Source organism: Scomber scombrus, chromosome 18, assembly GCF_963691925.1.
Source record: "Scomber scombrus chromosome 18, fScoSco1.1, whole genome shotgun sequence".
NCBI classification, from domain to species: domain Eukaryota; kingdom Metazoa; phylum Chordata; class Actinopteri; order Scombriformes; family Scombridae; genus Scomber; species Scomber scombrus.
Window position 1 is genome coordinate 27,630,934 of NC_084987.1, and position 17,975 is coordinate 27,648,908.

The window sequence follows — 17,975 nt, forward strand, 5'->3', positions numbered from 1 at the left end:
CCTCACAACATAGAAATGTCCTCACAATGATGGTTTTCAACAAAGATCGGTCCTGTCAAAGATAGAAAGACACACACATACACACGCTCTCACACGATGAGTAGAGACGTCAGAGATTGTAGATGAGATACTGTACGCTCTGTACACTGTCTTATCTAAATGATCTGTAAACTCTCTGTGGAGCAGAACTAAACTATCTCACACTTCAACACCGAGACATCAGCACACTCAACTTGATTTATATAGCACTTCAAAAACAGGTTCCAAAGTGCTTTACAAAAATATAAAAACTGCAGAAATGACCAGATAAATGAAAGTAGAATTGATACAGTAACAAGTGAAGTATGAATTACTAAAACAGACTAAGAACTAAATGAATCATTGATTCAGGGGTATATTCCTGGTTCTATTTAGTTTGCTGGTATATTGTATTCTTATATGTGCCAATAGTGGGAGAACATAAAATGGTAAAGTCAGTCAGTCTGTTCACACCACACTGAAATATATCTTGGAAACTACTGATCAGTAGAAAATGCCAAATGATTTAGGTGACGTCCTGACCTTTCCTGTAGCACAGCCATCAGACTACATTTAAAGCATAGGTCAAAAAATTATCAAATGCCTTAAACCAGCAGCCAGGTGTTCATATGAACAGTAAAGAGGTTTTCCTCTCTGTAATCATTCCTCCTGTTCATACTGAATATTAAAAGATCTCCTTCAAATGTGCTTTCAATGGAAGTGATGGAGGACTAAATCCACAGTGTGTCCACACAGTCATTTCAAAGTAGATGTGAAGCTTATATGAGTCTTCATCAGTGTGAGTTAGTCATATCAAGTGATATCTGACACATTTACAGTCTTTTTAGTATCAAATTCCCTCTTAGTGTTTCCCTGTTGAGCTGTGGTGGAAGTATAGTAACAAAAAGACTTTGGTACTAAAAACACTGTAACGTTGAAACATAGAAGATGAAGATTTGACTCATTTGGATGCTGAAGCTTCATATTAGCTTCAGATCATCTTTTAAATACATGTTTACACAGAAGGAGGACTGTGGATTTAGTCCTCCATCACTTCCATTGTAAGAGCATTATGAAGGGATCTTCTAATGGTCAGTATGAACAGGAGGAATCATTACAGCAAGAAAAACACTTTTCAACGTTGATTTGGGCTCCTGACTGTTGGTTTAAGACAGACTTGAAAAATGGTGAACCTGTCCTTTACCCTTTGACCCTTTGATTTTAATAATGTTTTCATAAGTTCGACTCTGATGAAGATCCTGTGAGTGTGTGCTGGCTAAATAAAGGCTTTTTATATAACTTTTATCCCTGCCCTGCCTAAGAGTGCCTGAACGTTTTCTTTTCTATTACTTGTGATATAACCTTTCCTGCAGTTGTAGACATGTTCAGGCAACGACTGATGAGGGCATCATGTTTCCTTTAATGGGCTAATTTGCATCTCATGATTCTCTCTTCTCTATCTTGCTCTGTGTCATATCAAATTATTTGTTGGCCTTTAAACCATGCTGATTATGCCTAATGTTCTGATCCTCATGTTTGCAAGTATTCACAACAAATATGTGGAAGACAGAAGGGTCTGAGGTGTTCATTGTAGTGTAATTTGCAACCAAAGCCAACACATTAACACAGTTTCTTATTTCTAGACATGCTGACCACAGTCACATTATGTCAAGACAAATATTCATACCTGAATATCACATACCTGCTTATTCCTACTCACTGTCACAAGGAGGCTATCCCAAAAACACTTGAAAGTCCACCACAGGGATAACACAAATGTGTACAGTGTGGACATTCTGGCAAAGAGGCTACAGTCAAAATTTCACATCATGTGAGCATATCATGTTTTTGTCCTGGAAACAGCTGTCTGAATTAAGAACTTCCTGCACAAATTACTGTTTAAATAGATTCATGTCAAAAAAAGGGCAACCATCAAAACCACCATTCAAGTGTCCCAAAGGAACATAATCGTATAAACCCCTTCACTATTCATCCATATGTTCAATGTGCTGCAAAGATAAGTGACTTCAATGAGCAGCTTGAGACATTTCTACTTTTTGATCTACACTAACAGCTGCTGTCCTCTATGTAAATGTAAATGTTTTCAGTGGAATATCCCTTTGAGGCTTTTCAACATCAGCTTCACCACTAGACAGTGGCTGGGCAACCACAGAGCCACTGTACCTCCATACAAAGGAGACCGGCTGAACCTTCACCCGTGGAGTAAGAAGACAAGTGGAATCTGATTGGACCATGACACGAAAGACAAGATTCAACAAACCATTGAACACTTTGTTTCCATTGTGTGTGTGACTGAACACAATTTGCTTTGTAACATTTGTTCATTTGCTTTTGTGTGTGTGTGTGTGTGTGTGTGTGTGCTCATGTTTCGATGTGCACAATGTGTACTTTGTGAGAGGTTCTTCTTGTGTGTGACAGAGGATGAGACTTTTGTTCTTGGACAAGCAGAAAGACTAAAAACCTGAGCTTAAAGTTAATTATTTCCCTGATCTATTCTCACACTACAGCAGAGGGGCCACAGAGGACCAGAGCTGGACAGAATGACAGATCAGCATCCTTTGTTCACATGGATGTAATGGACACAGTTGCCGGGCAACACAGAAGCAGATATGAACAACATTAAAATGACATTATCCTCTAACTATAGTTCTAAAACTGATTATGTTACACTGTTCATCCATTAAGCTTAATTCTGTTGAATATCCAACAAATCCTCCAAATTAAACAAGCAGATCTGTGGTTCTGATCATGTGACTCCAGACTGATACAAACATCACCTGTCTATGCTTTCCAAAACTGTAACAAATGACTGTTAAAAAATAATGTGACAACGCTGTGGTTAAGGTCTGGTTAGGTTTAGACACTTAACATTTAGGGAAATATCATGTTTTGGGTTAAAATGATCAGTGTGGGTCAAATTTATATCTTCCTTACAGTTCCCACATTCATTGTCATGGCAACAACAATAACCACTGGTTTATGTTAGGGGATGGTGCTAGTTATGTTTTTTGTTTTTTAAATGTCCCAACTCATGGTTGGAAAGGTGACACTTGTGGTTTGAAATGGGAAACAAAAAGCAGTTTCCATTGAGAAAATCCACTAAAATCTACTGTTGGGTTATTCCATCCGAACAACTCACCACCTCCAAATGAGGACATTTTTCAACTTGTAGAAACTGTGCCAATACTCTGGGTCATAATTACTATGGCCACTTAATGTCTTCTGTCATTCAACGCAATTGAATTTCCTTTTCGAGCACCTTGCATTATGACATATTGTGTTGTTTTTTCTTGGGAGGACAGACTCTCAGTTTCAGTTGTTCTTAGACAATTAGAAGTGGGGATAGATAAAGGTCAGTGGACCCCAAAAAATAAAAAAAATGGAAACCAGACTCTGTAAACTAGGCTAATAAATGGAGGATCATCTGAGAACAACATGGCAGCACAACCGATGCTTACGGTAGCCTCTGCTCACACTAGTGAGTTTTTCAGTGCCTCAACAAGCTTTGTTCCTGCCATGTAAAGCAAATGGGCCAAAGTATGTTTATACCACTTATTTTATTCTATTTGAGCGCAATCTTAGTTTATTTATTAGTGCTCTTATGTATTAGCTTGTAATTTTACAGACAAATGAAGGAATATGAATCTGAGAAGCGTGTGTGGAAGTATTATGAGGGCTACACTGTAGATGACAAAATTAGCAACAGAGGCTATTTGCCAAATGTGTAATAAAGAGCTAACTAAGCACATGAGTGAGACAGCCGAGGCATCAAATGAGCAGAGCAACATCATCTCTACAACTTCATCTGACTGCCTACTACGGGAACAGTGCAATGTCAACACACACTGCATGTGTATGATTAGATTGTGAAGCAGCTGGATTCTTGAGATCACAAGATAAGAATCCATCTTGTCAGACTTCAAATGATATGCGTGTGTCCAAACCACAGGTGGTTCTTCAGACCAATCAGCATCCAATTCTCATGTGATCTGATGAATTCAGCTACCTCACCAGGTGCTTCCCTACACAAGAAAAACTACACTATGGTATGGTGTATGGTAAGACGCTCTCTGACCACTGACGGGTGATGACACTCAGCATATTGAGACATGATGGTATTTAGGATGAGGTGCACAAATGAATTGTTAGTTCTTATGTTCTTATTGAACTTGAAAAAACTGTCCTACATGCATGTCAGGTGCATTAAGATGCAGAATCAGATAGTTTGTATGTATATTTCAAGCAAAAGACTTAACAGGAAGAAAAAGTTGACATTTTCTGTTGGCAGTAAAATAGCTAAAAGCAGCATGACTGTGAGGGTCAAAGAGTTGATGTGGCTGTAGAGGAGAACACACACACTGCATACAAACAGACACACCCAGGACCCTGCTGATACAGAGGAGTATGTACACATGAAGCTGCACCTCACCGCTGACCTACAACACACACACACACATACACACGTACAACATAATACAAATGGCTTATCTTGGGTATTTCCTCATAGTCAGGAGGTTTTACGACCTATTGACCTGGCTGACTGGTTATTTCCTCTCTGTTTCTTCATCCACCCTTCTATCTCTCTATTATTATTCCCTTTCTCATCTATGTGAGTCTGACTGAAAATGTCATAGTGTCCCCTTCCCCATAGTTTGATGTTTGATCAGTCAAGTCCATTGTCTGAGAGTAAAGCCAAAGAGCCAGGGATGAACACAAACATACACATACATTACACACGCCATACACTCAGACATGTCTGTTCGGGATCACTGCGTGCAGGATGGCACACTACACTCAGTGCAGACTGTGGTGTGTAAAAAGAAAAGAAAGGAATAAAGAGAAGAATGTACTGTTATAATAGCAGTGCTGTTTTGGGGTGCTGGGTTATTGTCTGTTATCACCTGAAGGTGGCACTACGGTGCTTTGGGGTGCTCAGAGGACACATGTTCACCTGCCTCTACATAAAGTAGCCATCGTTTTTCTGTCAGTCATTTTTTACCACAAATACAGTTTATTTCTCTACAATGTCTTATGATACACAACATTTATACTGCAGCACTTCATCTGCTTCACTGTTTTCTTACTAGTTAACTGGCAACAGACAACAAATTGCACATAGTAAGACCTCCTTGGGGCAGTCAGCTTTTTCCATTAAAGGCTCTCAAATGTAGAACACGCTATCAACCGAGATTAAACTGATTAAAGATATTACGGTTTTTAACAAAAATGTGAATGTTTGGCTGAAGCAAAACCAGAGATGTGAGCATGTTTAATGAATGATTTAATAATGTACTAAGACTATGTGTTGTAATCATATGTAAGATGGTTTAAATATTTTCTTTTTTCTTTATCATTATTGGTTTTGTATGTAATATTAAAAGCCTAACTAGGAACAGGAGATGAGAACTAACAATAGCTATAATCTATATGCAGAACATCAGTTACTGCAGCTTATTAGTAACAAGCTAAAGTTGTATTATGTTCATTTGCATTGTCCTGAACAAATAAACTAGTAAAATTAATAAATAAACAAGACTAAGAGAGATTATATTTACTACTGTAATTTAGCTTCAGGGGTGCAACATTTTATCTCACAGCAATGTCTCCGTTTTGCTCCTCAGCCATTTGGCTACCCAACGCTGAGCATGTTGTGTGTATATACTGCAAAGAAAAAGGTTCTTTGCTCCTAACTGAGAACACTGGCTGAACAGAACACATGTGGAACTACAGTCGAGCATGTTTTGACTAAAGAAATATTTTCAACTGCATCTTTTTCATCAGCAGGTGGAGTCTATTCAGTTGAGATGGAGACGGCTCAGATGGTATCTGGTGTCAGATGTGAATGCCCCCCTGATCTTTCTCCAGTTGTCCGCTGACTCCTGCTTGATGACCTTTGACCTATTCTCAGTGGATGTTGTGAGTGGTTTTGGTCTGGTGTTCACAGACAGCCGAAGTGTTCATTTAGTGTTTTTGATCAGGGTCATTGCTGTTTCACTGATGTTGTGTTCCATACTGCTGCCACATGTGATGATACACCTCTCCAGTCTTCCCCTCCAGTTTTTCCTGTTTATTCCATTTCATTTGCATCTTATTAAAACTCTAACCACCCTGACACCTGGCCTTCTGTGAGTTCATTTAAATAAACTATAGTAACATATGTTTGATACTTTGTGTAACTTCAGATGCTTTGTGACATAAATTAAGTACTCTGGCCAGTTAGTGTTGCATTAATATTCAATAGCATGGAGAAGAACTTAACATGGAAAGAATTTAAAAATCTGATCGAGGTCAAAATATCATCACTATAATATGGGTTGAGCTCCAAAGATACTGGCTCCTGCATATAATGTAACTCTCCATCTCTGTTATCAATGTGTAAACTAAAAGTCCAAAAACCTGAGGCATCACTATGACAACACAGGCTTTTTGTCTCAAACAGCCACAGAGGACATGATAAAACTTTTTTCACAAGCTGATCATTACTAACTATGATGGGTAAACCTGCTTTGAAGTCTAAAGTCTGTGGAGTGGCCGGTCCATGTTTCCTAACTGAAGGATGTCAGAGCGGAGCCAGTTTGTCCTTTAAATGTCTCCATACAGTTTGAACTCAGAGAGAACCATTATTAAACCAAAGAGGTTTTCTCACAAACAAGTGTCCCAACCACACACACACACACACAAACACACACAGACAAATATGAACATACTCACCTCCACAGTCAGAGTGTCTATTAAAGATGAGTCAGGCTCTAAAGCTTTGCTCAGAGTGGTACTTGAAGATTTACAGTTTCCTGTTGATGTCAAGTTAAGTACAGTACTGTGTGGCCCTGGGCCCAAAAGAAAACTATACGCACACACACACACACACACACACACACACACACACACACACACACACACACACACACACACACACACACACACACACACACACACACACACACACCAGCTGGAGAACCTCCAAATGTTTGATAATTCGGATCACAGAAAGCACTCAGCATGCACCTCTGTCGAGATTTGTTATTTCAATTAGAAAAGTTTAGAATCTGCCTCCACGTGAAAATACACAATGATACACAATGTCAAACCCTACACCCCTGGGAAGATTAGGATCTTACACAAAGAAAGAACAAATGGTGCAAAAATGATGCTGCTGTTGCACCGTCTATGGCAACATACTGCCACATTTTACAGGTGTGTCTGTAGAGTGGATGTGTGAATGTTTTTAAATGTTCAATGCATTTTAATGAAAACATTATTAAATCAAAGGGTCAAAGGGTAAAGGACAGGTTCACCATTGTTCAAGTCTGTCTGTAAATTGATGTGAAGCTAATATGAAGCTTCAGCGTCCAAATGAGTCAAATCTTCATCTTCTATGTTTCAACGTTACAGTGTTTTTAGTACCAAAGTCTTTTTGTTACTATACTTCCACCACAGCTCAACAGGGAAACACTAAGAGGGAATTTGATGCTAAAAAGACTGTAAATGTGTCAGATATCACTTGATATGACTAACTCACACTGATGAAGACTCATATAAGCTTCACATCTACTTTGAAATGACTGTGTGGACACACTGTGGATTTTGTCCTCCATCACTTCCATTGAAAGCACATTTGAAGGAGATCTTTTAATATTCAGTATGAACAGGAGGAATGATTACAGAGAGGAAAACCTCTTTACTGTTCATATGGACACCTGACTGCTGGTTTAAGACCCACTTGGAACATTGTGAACCCGTCCTTATAGGTAAGGTCCTTAATTAAAAAAAAACAAAACAAAAACCTACTGTAAATATAATTTGCACTTTCAATCAGCAGCCTTCTGCATCCAGTACAACTGCTCTGAACTTGAACAGCAGGAGTGAAAAGGATTTAAGATATAATTTATGATGTTATAAAAGCAATTAGTTACAGCAGGACAGGTTGTTGAGGTTCCCTGCAGCCCGTGCAGTGGCTGTCACTGATAGGATCACACTAGAGAGGATTATAAATCATCAGGTTTTCCACTCCATATTAAATCACACACACACTGTATGAAGGGGTGAACACCATCATGACGGGGCCAAGTATTCTCGCCAACTTCTGACAGAACATTACTTCCCCTGTGGCTCAAGAGGAAATAAATGAATAACTCTCTTTTCCAATAATTCCTTTCATCCTTTCACTAACTCATTCCTCTTTTGTCAAATGCTCTGTTTATCTTTCTTCTTTCTGCTCTGATTTCTCATCAACTTTCTCTTTATCCCTCTGTCTGTCTTAGATTAGAGGGATTAGAAGTGAATACTGGCTCCCTGGGGCTAAAGCCCACATTTTGAGGACCTGCCGATGCACATCATGGGAATGTCCTCGTGTGAATCTCATTGGAGAAGAGATAATCGTTAGGAATTACGGCAGCTATGTAGTATAGGGTGGGGTGGGCATGAAAAAAGGTCAGACAGAGGATGAAGAGTTAGTGATGTGACATATGTGAAACATGCACAGACGCACATTCATGACTGAGATGATCTGCCTTTAAGGAATACTCACTTTTTTCACATTTTCCACACTGATTTTGGTCTGGACATGCATCTACTGTATCAAAGCTCAGAAACACACTGAGAAGTATGCTAAATAACCAACGTATGAGTAAAAAAGTTATTCTTAAAGCAAAGTGATTTTTAATAGTTACAAATGTTTTGATTGTTTTGTTTGTGATTTATTTATGATTTATTCTTATTTAGTGAATTCTTGCATATCAATCAACAGTAATTAGCACATACATATACATATATATATATTATAAAACCATTTAATTGGGCAACGATCCAGTAAATGTAAAAATTCCGGCCCATCATTATAAAATGTTATTTTCATTCTTACTTCTTTACACAATTATTTTGATTATTTTAATTTCAGCTCATTTATATTTTGTTCAAAAACATATGAAATGTGTTGGTCGTGGCTCGTAGTGATGAACCTACAGAGAATTATCAATGACTCTGCAGCTCCTCTCAGCTTCACAGAGCTTCATAGCATCATTTTCAGCTCCAGCAGGTAGTTGTGTCCAGAGGAAAAGCTGTAAAAAGCCACTGCACACTACCTGCTCAGCACCAAGCAGCAAACAGACACAGTTAGCTTTAGACATAGTGGAGCATTTAGCTGCTAAAGAGCCCTCAGGAGTTAGTGGAGAGCAAAAACAGAGCTAAAAGAGAGTGAATACTGGACTTCCATTAAGCAGGTCCATAGAAACATGACTCCAAATGATTGATAATGTTGATCAGTAACTGCTGGATGTGGAAATAAGCAACTGTTTGTGAACAAGTTCAACATATCAACTTAAAAGCTGATGATGTGTCAATGTTGTGTTCACTACTTGTTTCTGCTGCCCCAAAATGGCCAAAAAAAATCAGTTGAATTAAATGCTAAATAAATGGACATCATTCAGTTGTGACATTTGAAAAGGGCCTGATCGAATGTTCATTTTATCGTTAGTTGTCCATCTTAGCCGTCATACATCCATTAAACTGATGAAAGTTAAAATGATCTGACACCATAAACCAGTCAGATAGCAGATTATGAAATAATGCAGGAGGCTGAGACATGGAACATAGAGGTATAGCTTATTGAGGTGGCAGTGACAAACTATAATGGTGTGCTAAATTAGCTGCAACCTTTGACCTATTGAGTGGTTCACTGCTTTGTTTAACACCTGCGTGACACCCACTCCACCCCTGCCTTAAGCTATTTATTTTTAATAATACTGTATGATGTAACTCCTGTTGCATGGAGGCAAAATGTAGCAAACACAACACTGAAGTCAAATTTAGGAAATATCTTATGAGCCATGCTTGGCCTCAGCCCACACCTAGATAAGCACACAGGACTGTTTCCATAACTCCTGCTTTCAGTTGGACAAGCCAAAGGGCAGCCATGTTAAGACAACTGAACAGATTGGAAGCAAATCTGAGCCAAACCTAACTGCAGGCGCCTGATGCAGATCCACATGCAGTGACCAGTCTGCACAAGCCTCCAAACAAAAAGACATCCTTCCTTCACACATGGCTGCAATGAGTGAGAGAGACACACATCCATGATGAGGTCTGTGTTTTCTGACCCTTAAGACTAAAACATTCTCTACAAAAGGTTGAACCTACCACTGGGACATGTACTAACCAGCCTTTAACCTGCTGTTTGGCGAGCAAACAGCAACACAGCAAATATGTGAAAAACAAAAGATCCCTCATCAGTTTACCAAACAGAAAGGAAGAGGAAGGTGAGGGAGGAGGATATCCTCACTGCTGACTGTCCTCCACTGCTCTGTGTCACTCTCCTTTCTCTTCCCCTCCTCTATACACTATACAATATCTATTTTCATTACAAACTGCTGGACAGTTTGTTTACCTCAGGAACATGCACAGCTGGTTAGAGAGGACATGATGTCATGAACAGCTGTACAATCTCCCATGATGGCCATTTACACCTATCTCAAGCTTGCAATATTTATATTATGTTGCCAGTGAGGTGCTTAATGTATAACATGCAGATTGTGTATAGTACTCTTAATTATTGCTTTTGGAAAACTGAACTATAGGGTCTTGAATGCCTCGGACCTTATCATTCATCAGCCTTCTAACAATCAAGAGCTGTAACTGAATATGGAGAGATTGTTTGGACCATTTGCCTCAAACTCATATCTCAGCCTCTCAGACTAATAAGACATTACACACACACTGCAAGAAATACGCAATACTCACTCCTTCCAGTCATAATGGTTTCCATGTGCATCATGAATAAATGTCCAACACCTGCTTAGAGATCATGTCAATAATCTTTCTCATCTGGGCCTCATCTACCTCTACTTTCTACATAGAGAATAATGTGATATCAGCTGACCCACCACCATACTTTTTAACTCTATTCATTTTTTAATCATTGACAGCTACATGGCTTTTGTTTAGATTAGGTTTATACTGACTTTAAACTTTAAAGCTTTTTTAATTTGATAAATGTACATACATGGTTTAAATGCTGCAGTGGAGCTCAATTCTTTTATTACTCATATTTATTTATAATAGTATGGCTGGCAGGAGAAAACAACTGAACAAAGACAATGGGGCAGTTTAGATGATTTAGGCTGTACCTGCCTCTGGTGTAAATGACAATACAGATATTTATGTGATATGAACAAATGCAGCTAAACATACGCAAGCTTGTCGTCACGTCCCTTGTCATTACAGTCTGCAGCTGAGCTTGCCCTCTGGTGGTCACACTACCTGTCCTTGAACTTCTAACACAAAGCATTGTTTGTCACATGACTCCATTTTCCTTTAGTACAAACTAAACCCATACTTGGGCTGTGATATTCACAGCCCCATCTATAGTGACAGATGTGCAGACACACACACACACACACACACACACTGACCTTTGTGACTCATCACACGATAGTTGTGAAGAAGTTCTGCTCTTTTTAAGCCTCTAATCCACCATCTGATTTGTAGTGCTTTGATTTACTTTGCACTCATTCACTGAGTTGTCTAACCTTTACTTCTTTACTGCTTCTCATGTCACATCCACCTTGCAGTCTCAAACCTTTGATCCACTGAGTGATTCATCTTGAATTTTTCCTTTCTTTCTCTCCCTGTATTTAAAATTGAAGTTGCCTTTAAAGAGCATTCAAACAGCTGATGTGTGTGTGTGTGTGAGCTCTCGTGAGAGAAGTTCTACAAAGTGAGGTCATTGTGACTGACCCTCACCTTGTTTAAGGTTAAAGTTAATCACCGAAAGTCTTTCAACTTTGCCTGTCACCCCTTCCATTTACCAGTCATCAGTGTCTTCATCACTTGTGCATCCTGATGTGTGGGTGTGTGTGTGCTCATATGACAAGTCAACCTAAACACCCAGGGCGAGCTAATCTTATCTGGCACAGGAAACACATTTCAGGGGCCTGCACCAAACAACTGGACAGGAAACGGGGATCTAATCTGAGCTGGTGGGAAGGACAAGAGAAACAGCAACAAACAGCAGAGAGGAGGTTCTCACATGAAAAGACCTGATTGGCTGTTTTTCTTCATTATTTGTATGTGTTGGAGCACACGTTTCTACTCTCCTGACCTCAAAGACGAGCAAACAATACTGTACATCACAAACACTGTTTCCTATCATAGAGCCACACCGTACATATGAAAAAATGTATATATCTATAAGTAGTAAGTCTAAGAAGCTTGTAGAAGAGGGGGAGAAGAAGAGTACAAACAACAAGTGTTTGATGACCTTTGACCTCTTCTCAAAGGATGCTGTGAGTGGTTTGGTTGCTTACTGTTTCGATGATGCTATTTGAATGCGATGAAGCTATTTAAGACCTCAAGATCTCTGCTCAAACACCCTAAAGACAGCTGAAAAGAGGACTGGAGTGGCATCATTATGACATCACACGCAACAGCTGTAAAACACACTATACATCAGTAATGTATGTATCTCTCTCTTCTTCAGGTGCCAAAACCCTTATTCATGCCTTTGTCACTTCCAGCCTAGACTACTGTAACAGTATTATCTTCGGTTCCACCTGCAATGCTCTCAATAAACTCCAGTACATCTAAAACCACATCAGCCCCATCCTCCAGAACCTCCGCTGGCTCCCCATCCCTCAACGCATCCTCCTCACCTTCAAATCCCTCCACAACCTCGCCCCCGTCCTACCTCACTGACCTGCTGCACCTATACGTGACTGCAATGACCTCATCACATTCAAATCACTTCTCAAGACTCACCTATTTAAATGTGCTTTTAACGTTTGATTTGATTTGTTTAGTTTTTCTGTTTAATTGACCCTGCTCCTGTAAAGCGCTCTGCAGATAAAATAAATTATTATTATTATTCTTAGTAGTAGTATTAGTATTATTAGTATTATTATCATCATCATTATAAGTAGTAGTATTATACCACCAAGGAGCCTCGATGGTTGGAGAAAGATGGTCCATGTCTGACACCAAAGACTTCCAATAACTTCCAGGGTTCCAGTAGAATATACGACAACTTATCAAATGACAGTGCAAACTCCATCTGCTGCTAAACTTTTGATCTCAAGATATATGCTGAGGGCTAAACCCAAGCTACTTTTTTCACCTAGTATTTCTCATTAGCTAGCAGTACCTGTTGCCATAGATGTATAATCACTGCATTCCTTTTGATACTATGATCATCATCATCATCATCATCATCATCATCATCATCATCATCAGAAGTTATAAGGATCGCCTTCTGTGCAAAAGTTTTAGTCACTGTTTAGGTTCTTATCCATAATACAACACCATCAGCGAGGCGTCTGATTGGTCCCACATTTCTTCTGCAGCATGACAACAAGTCCAAACATCTAGCCAGAGTCATAAAGATCTTTAGCAACAAGAAGAACTAGTCAAAAATGATCCGGAACATGCAAGGGTGACTGCCTATGACAGCTTTGTATTCTAGTTTGAGTCATGATTTTCAAAATTTCAAATAAATTCAAAAGACGGAGGACATAGACTTAAGTCATTTCACAGCACAGGAGGGCCCACCATCACCCTAATCCACCCCAAAGATCATTTATCTTGTTTTCCACAATACCAACACTTTAACTCTTCAACATCCTGCAAAAGTCCTAAAAGTGAGGAGAATAGAATCGGATGGTGGTTTAGACATCTGCTGTGGAGGAATTTATTCCCTAAATCACTGTCATTAAAGCTTGAATCAGAAAGAGAGAGGGGATGGGAGGGGGGAGTCCAGACAAGCCTGGGCAGGACAGTTAAAGAGAGAGGAGGTTGGAAAACAAAGAAAGAGTGAAAGAGCAGAGAAGCAGGACCGTAGGAAATTGTTCTTGATAATGTTGGTGGTGTTTGGACACTACAAACAGCATTTATCATGACGGTCATGCTTATTGTACAAGTGTTTAGTTGACATACGGGACGCAGCATGACGTGAGAGGGGAAGATATATAGGTATGCAAAACCAATGAAGCAAAGAGATGTGGAAAAAATGGAAGAAGAGATAAGAATGCTTTCCCAGGGAGGAGATGAAAGAGATATGAACAGGGAATAGTAGATGGGGTGAGGGCAACAGAGAGAACAATACTGATCTTTATTCAGTACATGATGACATACAGTGTTGACAACATTAAGTTAGAGGCTGGATTCTTACAATTGAATTACTGGCTGATAAAATAAAAATCTGTATGTTCTATTTTAAAAACACTTGACTTTAAAACTCCATGATTCTTTCTTTTAACATCTGACTTCTCTTTTCCTCTGTGTGTTTCTCTAAGAGCAGAGGAAGGGAGTAGAGGAAAAGGCCCCGGGGCCTCTTTTCATGCTTTTTATGGGAAACAAACCATCTGAGTAAAGCACTGGGTAGAGCAAAACAATCATTTCACTGTGAACACCCATTACCACACATTAGCCTGTTATTTACAATGTGAACAGAGATGACAGCAGCAACGTTCACGTGTGCACTGATAAAAAGTGTTGCCAAAGCACCGACTGAAGCTGCACATAACAAGAATGTTATGTTAAAATCACAACATGGCTTTGCTACAGAGTATCCTATCCTTCTCTAGTCAAACTAAAAGTGTCATGTTCATTCCAGTTCAAACTTTAGTTCATTACATATGACCACCTGATCACCTTTATAGTTCTAATTTAGGGCCTTAAATCAATATTACACATGCCACTAAAACCTAAAACTAGAGTTTCTGTCTTCCAAGATATCAACAGCTAATTACGGATATTAACAGAGAATGATAGTTAATTACAGTACAGTATAACTCCAGTAGCAAATATTGGAAGATTAACATAAATGATGATTCAGATTGGATAAAATGCTCCTGAACCCAAACACTACTGCATATTACTTAATACAGCTTTAAATCCTTAAGATCAATCAGTAACTTCTTATTGCTTCTTGATTGCGTGTGCTAATATCATGTTTTTTTTGACATCACTCTATGCAGACACCTCTCAGTCTGCATTTTGATGCCTTTGTGTATTACTGTGCGTGTGTGTGTGATTAGGCTCAATACAACAGGAAACCATTACTACGGGTGTGGCAAGTCAGCTCATCTGCTACCCTTGACTTGTCTTCCTACACTGACATGAAAACAGAAGGAAACTCCCTGTCATTCTATGTGAAACAGACCTTTGCGCTCCCACTCTCTCTCTCACACACACACACATACAATGGACCCTAGGATTGTGTTACAAGTGTATCAGTGTTTCATGATATGTGTTTTCCATGTTTTGCTTCCTCAACCATGTCAATGGTCTGTCAGACTTTCCACCAGCAACGCTTCCAACAGCTGCATGTGCAGACAGATGGATATTTGCAACGCAGCATTTAATATCAGTTACGTAGCAACATAATACATTTAATACATTTGTGTAATTACTGTAAAAGACATCATCACAGTGATGATTGTCAGCTTCTAACACAACAAGAGCAGAATGTTATTCTAATAAATACAAAATAGGAGTTAAATCAAAAATTACAGGGGTAAAAGTTGCTTTAAACACTTTTAAACCATTTAATTTGTATTTACTATGTACCTGAAGATGTTGTGACATAAATAAATTTTTATCTTCAATGGACTCAATCTGCCTTAAGTGTTTGTCTAAATTCAAGAGTAAAGAGTTTTTTGCAATAACTACACCTATGAGGGGCTGACACGGTGGCTACTTTCATACTGTAACATTTAAAAAAGTAATATTCTGGATAAATACAATACCATTACAAACACACATTAAACTAACCCAACATTATTTTGGAACCATTACTTACATCATTTTAGTATACTATTAATAAAAGAAACTACTTATTGTTTTAGTTGGATTTAATTATTTTGAAAACAAGGACATGTAATGATCTTTCTTTTGTGCCACAACATTACTTTCCTGAGTCTGAATGTGCATGTGTATACACACAGCAATGATCTTAGGACCAGGTTAAGCTAGAAAAGAACAACTTCATAATATGTGTTGTCTGTGGGGCAAAATTAAAAGTCGGTCATCTTAAAGACAAGATGCCATAATAGTTAAATATTGGGTTAATAATAATCAGCGGTGGTAATGTGAGAATTAACAAGCAAAAACGTACAAGGTGTTTTGCCATGTGTACACAATGTATAAACTGGCACCTAGGTCTCTGAAGCCAGAAGAATAACAGAACCTCCTTTTTCCCAACAGACTCAGGCTCACCACCGGTCTTGATTAACCGAAATAAGCCTCTATGAGTTTACTCAAGAGTGTCTTCCCACGGTTTAACCTCAAAGTGGGTCTTATCTGTGTTAGATGCGACTGCTAACCGCCCTGGGAAAAAAAAGAAAAAAACACCCACGCCAGTCTGGCCAATGGCCAGTCTGTCCAGGATACTCACTCATACAAATCAATGCACAAAAAGTGCTTACAGACATTGTTAGAGAAACTGGTGGCTGGAGCATACTCAAGTTCAGATGTCAGTAAGGTGTAGGGGGAGAGGGTTTCACTATGACCATCGAACCAGCAGTTTGGATGGAATATACTGGCGTCTTTACTTTGAAGAAAATATGGTACGTATAGTCTTTGTGTGACATTGTAAAAAAAAAGGACAGATGTTGCAAGGCAAAAATGGTGGTTGACAACATGCAAATACAGACTACATACCAAAGACACACAAAAAGAAAGGTGAATGAAGCCACATTCACACAGATATTATATATCTAATCTTATTCCACTGTCATAAATTATTTACCACGCAGCTAAATTCCTCCTGCTCTTTGGCTTCGGATTGTCCCATGAGGCATAGACACAGAATAAAGCACTTGCAATCATTTATGGCATTAAAATAACAACACTTTTTTTTTTCTTTTTAAGCACTTTCCAAAAAGCATCTTGTCTTACCTTCCTTTTTCTTCTTCCCCTGTTTCCATGTGGGCACAGGTATGGTTTCAGCAGGACCCTCAAATGCAGAAGACAACCCACCATTACTTTGGATTTTAGGGGTCTGGGTAACAGCTGCTGGGGTTGTATCAGTGGTGACAGGCCGGGAGAAAGAGGCGATTCTCTGTAAGATGGAACCTACACTATCTCTGACATTGACTGCGCCATCCTCCGAAGACCTAATGACTCTGGGGCTGGAGGGGCTGCAAGAGCTGTTGGGAGGGCTGGGGACCACTTGAACAACCTGGGGTCTTGAAATGATGTCCAGCTGGGGGGTCTGGGCTGGTGAATGGGGCACTGGTGAACATCTCACCTCTGGGACGGGGATAGAGCCATGTGAGGGACTTGGAGAACATGGGGTGAAAGGCATAAAGGGATGATGGAGAGAGAGTGGTGGGGTGTCAGAAGAACTGTCCAAGCTACTAAGGGAGGCTGATGGACTGGCTGAGGTGGATGGTGAGTTGGTGTAGTGCTGAAGGCTTCCTATGCTTCTTGGAGGAGGCTTGGGGCCGTTAGGGCTCAAGGATCCTCCATGAACCTTGGTGGGGGAAGTGGTCGAGACAGTGCTCACCAAGCTGTCCAGGTCCAAGGGAAACTTGTTGAGACGTGGAGTCTCTTTGGCCTTGGGCTGGGGAGCCTGGAGGACCTGGTGCCCTTGCTGCTTGTTGGAGCCACAGTAGCCCTCCTCTCCAAGGGCATTATGAAGACGACCATTCCAGTTGGCATTAGCATTGGTATACCTCAACCCTGGAGACATCCTGCCTCCGCCTCTTTGCATACCCATCATTCCTCCTCCTCCATCACGAATTTGGAGGTCTAGGCTGGGCATGGAGCCATGATTAATCCCGTGAGGCTCTGGAGCCACCAGCATCCTCTCTGGCCCATGTCCCAACTCAGAATGGAAAACGCTCCCATGGGAGGAGAACTTCTTCAGATTGTGGTTGCTTTCCAAGTTGGTACCTCCTTCTAGGTGATGTTGTGCGAGCTGGGGCTGGGTTTGGTGGTAATCACCC

At 39.8% G+C, this 17,975-nt stretch overlaps 1 protein-coding gene across 1 annotated transcript in view; it reads right to left on the reverse strand.

Annotated features, from left to right (window-relative positions):
* The window catches only part of septin12 (septin 12), a 61,903-nt gene extending 44,649 nt beyond the window's left edge, over positions 1-17,254 (reverse strand). Inside the window, exon 1 of the mRNA XM_062438538.1 lies at positions 16,924-17,254. The gene's annotated coding sequence lies outside the window, so the exon portion shown is untranslated. The remainder of the gene's footprint in view (positions 1-16,923) is intronic.
* Positions 17,255-17,975: the final 721 nt, after the last annotated feature.